The sequence below is a fragment of the Microtus ochrogaster genome, chromosome X, assembly GCF_000317375.1.
Source record: "Microtus ochrogaster isolate Prairie Vole_2 chromosome X, MicOch1.0, whole genome shotgun sequence".
In the NCBI taxonomy this organism is placed as follows: Eukaryota; Metazoa; Chordata; class Mammalia; order Rodentia; family Cricetidae; genus Microtus; species Microtus ochrogaster.
Window position 1 is genome coordinate 60,807,141 of NC_022026.1, and position 8,199 is coordinate 60,815,339.

Consider the following 8,199-nt stretch of genomic DNA (forward strand, 5'->3'; position numbering starts at 1 on the left):
GAAATAACCGCACACAAATTGTATTCATTTAAACACTGCCTGACCCTTTAGTTCTAGCCTCTTATTGGCTAACTCTCACATCTTGATTCAACCCATTTCTAATAATCTGTATGTCACCATGAGCTCATGGCTTACTGGGAAAGATTCAGCATGGCTGCCCTGGCAGCTTCATGGCAGGCGGCTCTCTGCCTCTGCCTCTTTTCTCCCAGCATTCTGTTCTGTCTACTCCACCTATCTAAGCTGCTGTCCTATCAAAAGGCCAAGGCAGTTTTCTTTATTCAACCAATGAAAGCAACACATAGAAAGAAGACCCTCCTACACCAAGAGAGGAGAAGAAAATGAAAGAAAGAGGATGAGGAGGGAGAGGAGCAGGAACAAGTCAGAGCATGAGCTTTGTGAAAAAGTGGAAATTCTTCAGTTTCATGTTCACTACATCTTGACCAATTGTGGGTTCTGTGTTAATCATCATTTACTACAAAAAGAAGCTTCTCTGATGAGATTTGAGGTATACACTAATCTACAGGTATAATGAGTTATTACGAGTCAGTTTAAAACCAGGCTGTGGTGGAAAACATCTTTAATCCCAGCACTTGGGAGGCAGAGGCAGGCGGATCTCTGTGAGTTAGAGGTCAGCCTGGTCTGCAAGAGCTAGCTTCATGAAAGCTAGGGCTGTTACATATAGAAACTCTGTCTCAAAAAACAAGAACAAAAAAGTGTCAGTTTAGAGCTTCAGAGATGCTTTGGAACATTCTACTTTCACTTAATTTTGTAACCTTGTTTCTTTTTATAGCGGAGGTCTGGACTACCTCCCCAAGGTTGAGAAAGCAGGAGACATTTTAACGGTTCACATCCTGTGTCTTCCCTCGGCAGCCAGTAAAGCAGCCAGCAGAGCAGCCACCATGATGATTCTAGCATGTTCTTGAGTCCTTGAGTACACATGACCAGTCTTCAATGAGAAGTGTCACATCTATCTGCAACCAGCCATGTTAGCCTTGACTCCTGATGCTTTATGTGTGTTGCTCCATGTTTTTCTGTGCCTACTTGAACTCCTGGCTGTGAAGTTGGACTTTAACTAAGGAAGTACTGACAATAATTCTAACCGCAGCACGCCAGCCTGTTATCCCATCCTCCGGAAGTGGTCCTGCTCGCCAACACCACAGAACCAAGATGGAGTACCATGGCGGAGAAGGGTTCAGACCACTCCTCGGACAAGTCCCCATCCACCCCAGAGCAGGGTGTGCAACGCAGTTGCTCTTCACAATCTGTTTGAAGTGGTGGCAAAAATTCCAAGAAAAGTCAGAGTTGGTACAGTGTGTTAAGCCCCACTTACAAGCAGTGAAATGAAGACTTCAGAAAGCTCTTTAATCAACTTCCAGACATGGAGCGCCTCATTGTTGATTACTCATGTACACTCCAAAGAGACATTCTTTTTCAGGGCTGACGACTCTACCTCTCATAAAAGTGGATCTGCTTCTACAGCAACATCTTCTGATGGGAAACTTTGCTGAGAGTCTGTTTGAAAGATATCTGCCCCATGACTAAAGAGAAAACAGCTCGCCTCATTCTCAACGCCATCCAAGTCTTTACTGATTCAGAAAAGCACTGTCTTACTTCATCTGGGGCCAGGGAAAGACATACATGGTGATGCTGCAGCTCTGACAGAATGCTCTCCATGAAAAGAGCTCCAAGGAGCTCTGGCACTTTGTCTACCAAATGAGCTGGGTCTCACCAGTGATGGTGAGGACAATGTGCCTCCAGATGATGACTTCAACATGGTGGGCTACTGTGAAGAGACTGCTGTAGAAGAGAATGAAGTGAATGAAAGCTCCTCCAAAAGCAGCATAGACACCAAGCCTGACACTAGCCCACAGCTACCCAAGAAGTCCATCACCAACAGCACACTGACCTTTATGTGAAACAGTGAAACCCCTGTCTTGTTTGATTGCTCACTGCTGGAGGAAGAGGTGATGGAGGGTGATCGGTCCCATACACCATCAGCCACTACACCCTCACCTACGTGGCTCAGAAGAAGAGTCTAGTCAAGGTTTCCACAGAGCTCCGCTATTGAAAACAGCCCTGGGGCTTTGTAAAAACTTTCATTGAGAAGAACTTCTGAAATGGATTGGGGGACTACTTCTGCCATTTAGAGTCTGAGATAACCAAAACAGAGAGTACCTACCTGGCTGAGATGTACAGTCACCCAAGGAGAAGGACAATAATAAGTCTTAAGCAGTACGGAGGAGGAAGGGCCCCTATGCCCACCTGCGGGTACCTGGAAGAAGTGATGAGCCTGTTACTACACCTACTGAAGATGTGGGCCACAGGATCAAGCATGTGGCAGGTTCCATGCAAACGCAGCATATCAGCGAGGACACTCCCAATGGTTTTCACCTGCAAAGTGTGTCCCAGTTGCTGCTGGTTATCAGCTGTGTTCTGGTGCTGCTGGTCATCCTTAACATGATGCTCTTTTGCAAGCTGTGGATGCTGCACTACACCTCACAGACCCTCCCTGCCTGGCAGGGTCTCAGGCTCCAGGAAAAGTTACCCCAGTTACAGACAAAATGGGCCCAGCTATTAGAATCCCAACAAAATTACCATGATACTGAGCTCCAGAAAGTGGAGGGAGATCATCAAATCCTCAGTGATGGTCCTGGACCAGATGAAGGACTCACTCATCAACCTTCAGAATGGCATCAGGTCCCGAGACTTTATATCTAAAACTGATGAGAAGAGGAACTGGTATCATTGACAAGGCAGGAGCAGGGGTGGTTGCAAGAGGCCTGTGCAGTACATGTACATAGACCATATATATATGATCAGTTTAATACTGTGTCCTGATGGAGGAAGGTCATTGGTTAAAAAATAAAGAAACTGCCTTGGCCCATTTTATTGGTTAGAACATAGGTGGGTGGAGTAAACAGAACAGAATGCTGGGAGGAAGAGGAAGTGAGCTCAGAGACGCCATGCTCCCCTCACTGAGGCAGATGCGATTCAGCTCCAACCCAGGATGGACATAGGCTAGAATCTTCCTGGTAAGTGCACCTTGGGGTGCTACACACATTATTAGAAATGGGCTAGTCCAGGTGCGAGAGTTAGCTGAGAAGAGGCTAGATATAATGGGCCAAGCAGTGTTTAAAAGAATACAACTTGTGTGTTGTTATTTCGGGGTGTAAGCTAGCTGATGGTGGGAGCCGGGCATGATGAAAAGCAGGCCCGCAGCTCCCACAACAGTGCCCATTTAGCAAGAGTAAATAGGCAGCACAAATTTGACTTGGTGGGTTATTTTTAAAAAGCAAATGAAAGGACGTGAAGTTGGGAGATTAGGGTGTGTGTGGGAGGAGTTAGGAGGAGGAATAGATGATTATTGACCCCCAGTATTGTGCCAGATATCAATTCTGTCTTGTGTGGGGTCTTAGATTCAATTATAAGGTGGTTGATCACTTGTATAACATTCATGCCACTCTTGCACCAGTGGACATATATTGCCAGGCCAGTTGTTATTGTCGTTCACAGTTAGGTAAAACCATTCCTCTTCTCCTCCAGTAGTATGCAAAGAACCTTCAAGTGTTATGAAAGCTAGCCAGTAGGGATGAAGCTTCTTGGCTAGTACCAACTTGAATTCTGCTAGTTCTATGACTTAAGTATATGGTGTCTTCAGCAATAAGGTCTTATCATTCAGTTCTGGAAGGTAACAGAGCAATGGCAATAGTTTGTATTGCTTCAAAGGGTGGGTCTATTGGACTTCACTGACAAATCTCTTCAAAAGAGCTAACCTATTCCCGGCACTGGGCTTTTTATTGGACAGATTATAATGTCTATAAGGGACATTGATTCATCCAACCCCCCATTATACAGTAACTCCACTGAAGCTCTTTGTGTACACAGACATGTAGTGATGAGGCAAGCAGGCCTCCTTTTCGTTCTGCCTGGCTCCCACGTGGTTAGCTTTACACCCAAAATAATTACAAGGAAACTGTATTCTTTTAAACACTGCCTGGTCCATTAGTGCCATCCTCTTATTGGCTAATTCTCACATCTTGACTAACCCATTTCTAATAATCTGTGTAGAGCCACGAGGTGGTGACTTACCAGGAAAGGTTCAGCATGTCTGACCTGGCGGCTGGCTCCATGGCGTCTGACCTTACTTCCCTTCTTCCCAGCATTCTATTCTGTCTACTCCACCCACCTATGTTCTGTCCTATGAGGCCAAGCAGTTTCTTTATTAATTAACCAATGAAAGCAACAGATAGACATATGACCCTCCTCCATCACACACACACACACACGCACACACACACACATTCACACACGTGGTATTGTGCAATCAGCTTCTCATGGTTATCAAGCTTTTGACTCACATTGAATTGTCACTGGATTTTTCTGATTCTTCAGGTATAGATGGTTTATATCTTGGTCTGTGTGAGCCAAATTTCATAATAAATATTACATATGTTATGATTCTGTCTCTCTAGAGAATTCCGATTAATACAGAATTTCCTACATGTGTCTAATGAAATTTATAGAAGGCCTTTGTTTTTACTGAGCACTAGGCCCAAGAGATCAAGATGGAGTCACTCTACATATGGAGTCACTTAATCAATATGAACCTTGTGCTAATGGCTGTTGAGAACTGATACCTTCCAAAATCTCTCTCTCTCTCTCTCTCTCTCTCTCTCTCTCTCTCTCTCTCTCTCTCTCATAATCAGACTTCATAACTTGAGGCTAACTAGCATCCTTTAATGTCCTGGGCAGAAATGGCTAAATGTGGTCTTCATACAGAAGAGAGGAAATAGAAATGGGAGATTGTAGGAGAGGTCATTATCTACTAACACTAATCTGTGCTTCCTTATGTTGTCTCATGATGAAGCTTCCCAAAGGACTTGATGTAGAGTCCTAAAGAAAAAGGGCTTGTTAATAAATGAGAGGGTTAGCTGGGATGGTGTACCTCTGCCTCTAGGGTAGTGGTTTTCACCCTTCCTAACGCTGTGATCCTTTAATACAGTTCATCATGTTGTGGTGACCCCCACATATACCATAAAATTATTTTTGCTGCTACTTCATAACTATAATTTTGCTTCTGTTATGAATTGTAATCTAAATATCTGATATCTGACCCCCAAAGGGATTTTGACTGGCAGGTTAAGATCTCTAGGATCCTAGGGTGTAGTAATAGGCGCGTTGGGGCTACGTCCTCAGCACCCCAGCTGCTTGCTAGTTTATGCCCTGAAATAATTACATGGAAACTGTATTCTTTTAAACACTGCTTGGCCCATTTCTATCTAGCCTCTTCTAGGCTAATTCTGATATCCCGATCTACCCATCTCTAATAAACTGTGTAATACCGGTCTTACCGGGAATATTCTAGCCTACGTCCATCCTGGGTCGGAGCTGAATCGTGTGAGCCTCAGAGAGCAGAGCTATCCCCGCATCCGCCCAGGAGCAGGGAGCATGGCGTCTCTGTCTGAGGCGTCTGCTCCCGAGAGGAGAGCTGTCGAGTCTGAGCTCACTTCCTCTTCCTCCCAGCATCCTGTTCTGTTTACTCCTCCCACCTATGTTTTAAGCTATGAGGCCAAGCAGTTTCTTTTTATTGCTTAACCAATGAAATCAACAGATTGATATATGACACTCCCACATCACTAGGGCCTTTGTAGTGGTGAGAGTTCTAGCTTGTGTTTCTGAACAAAGATACCCTGAACAGAGATTGTCCTTCAGAGGTGAAAATTAAGCAAAACAAAGCCAAAAAAGCTATTATTCAGGGGTAAGAAGAGCTACTGGCATTTGATTTGGTGTCAGGACAAAATCTGTGCCAGGTGATGAGAAAAAGGAAAACTGCCTTCCTTGTGCAGGAGCCTGAACAAAGTACTCGAGCATCTTCAAGACATCAGAAAGAAAAGTAAGTCATGAGATTCCAGTAGGTTTTTAATTTTCAGTGTGAGTTTTATTCAGCACTATAATGGATCTGTTTTTTTATTTGACCAACACAGATCAAGTGGAACACAGTGGAACAGACATTCAAATTCAGATGACCTTTTTAATTTTTCTTTTTTTGTCCTATCTAGGACCCATGTCACTGGGATGGTAAAGAATGACACCTGCTTTGCCTGGACCAACAGCATTTGTGCCTTTAGGAGGCAAGCTTCTTCTATGTGTATGGCACTTGAGTGAGAGTGTTGCTGAAATCCAGCATGCTGGCTCTAGAAAAGTGGGTGTGAGTACTGTGGACCTACCCGCACTGAACTTCAATGGCCATCACCATGAGCTAAAATCATGAAAACCCTCTGCCTTTCTCTCTGTCTCCTGCTTTCACCATGAAATCAGTGTCCCATTATTTTTTGAAAACATTGTACCACCATCCATCATTTCCTCATTTAGTGACATGGTCCTTTTTATTTATTTTTTATTACATAATATTTTAAATCCTTTGAGGATTTCATGCATGCACATATTTTGATCATATTGACTCCCTATACACCCCAACCCCTCCTGAATTTACCATTCCTTCCAACTTCATGTCTTCTTTCTTTCTAATACCCTGCCAAGTCAAACTTTTGCTGCCTATACATGGGTGTGGGACCATCCATTGGAACATGATCAACCTATCAAAGGCCATACCCCTAAAGAAAACTGACTTTTGCTCTCCCCTAGCAGTCATCAACTATCAATAGCTCATGAGCTCCTCCCATCTCCATGCTGGAATGCTGGTGCTATCCTTTTCATGGAGCCCTTGATCTGTTTTTCTACATTGACAATCAGGCACTCCCTGCTCATGAGACAAAATTAGTCTTACTTCATTGGATTTTGAATGCACTTCCTCCCATCCCCAAAGAGTTTGTATTTCTTTGATTTTGACGATAATTCATTCATTCATTTCACATTTTATGTATGAAGCATTCCTGACTCTGAAATGATTTCTTGAGTTCAGTGTCTCAGAACTAGAATAATTGACTTGGCAACATGAAAAGTCATTTACAAGTGAAGTGTGATGAGGCAGCTCTTCATTCGATGCTAGAAATGTCTTCCATAAATCTAGCTTATTAAAACAATGATTCTCATACTATTTAAGCAATTTCCAAATGAGATGGTCATAAAATTGTTATGAAATATTAAAGTCTATTCTCTGTTGATGATATTGATGCAAATATGTGAGTCACATGATCATCAAAATGGATAAATGGTGAATATGTAAATATTTCTTCATATTATACTTAAACAGATTACTTGCTTTAATTTTTCTAAGTCTTTTTTAATGAGGAGAGATATCCTTTGTATTTAGGAGTGTGATATTCATCTTTTTACATTTGTTTTAGGATGAAGAATCTGTATAATATGCATTCCTAGATTCAGCTCTTGTTTTAGGGTTTCTATTGCTGTGACAAAACACCATTACCAAAAGAAAGTTGAGGAGAAAAAGGATTTGTTTGGCTAGTACTTCTATATAACATGATGTTCCATTACTGAAGGAAGTCAGGACTAGAACTCAAACATGGCAGGAACCTTGAAGGCAGGAGCTGATACAGAGGCCATGAGGGAGGTGCTGCTTATTGCTGTCCAGTAGAGAAGTAATCAACAGTTCTCTTATAATAGCAGAAAAAGGAGAGAATTGTAGGGATAAGTCCCAACCCTTAGGGGGCGTGTTCGCCTCAGGCTAATGTTTGCATATAAATTTGGCGAGCGTGCTCTCAGCCGCTGCTTCTGCTTTCCTGGTCTCCACAGGAACGGTGGTTCTGTAATGATGTGGGAGTGTCATATATCAATCTGTTGATTTCATTGGTTAAGGAATAAAGAAACTGCCTAAGCCCCTTGATAGGCCAACCCTTAGGTGGGTGGAGAAAACAGAGCAGAAGGCTGGGAGAAAGAAGCTGAGTCAGTGAGTCGCCATGGTTCCCCCACTCCAGGCAGATGCAGGTTAAGATCATTCCTGGTAAGCCGGATCGTGAACTACATGGATATTAGAAATGGGCTAGTCCAGGTGTGAGAGGTAGCCGAGAAAAGGCTAGATGTAATGGGCCAAGAGGTGTTTAAAAGAATACAGTTTCCATGTAATTATTTCGGGTATAAAGCTAGCTGTGCAGACGGCCGGGTGCTGGGGATGCAGCTCCGCTGCTCCTATTTCAACACTGTAAGTCTATTAAAGCTGTATATATATATATATATATATATATATATATATATATATATATATATATATATATATATATA

General features: G+C 42.9%; 1 pseudogene; it reads left to right on the top strand.

Moving 5' to 3' along the window:
• The first annotated feature begins 1,162 nt into the window (after positions 1–1,162).
• On the top strand, positions 1,163–2,749 carry LOC101990055 (annotated as a pseudogene).
• The last annotated feature ends 5,450 nt before the right edge of the window (positions 2,750–8,199 follow it).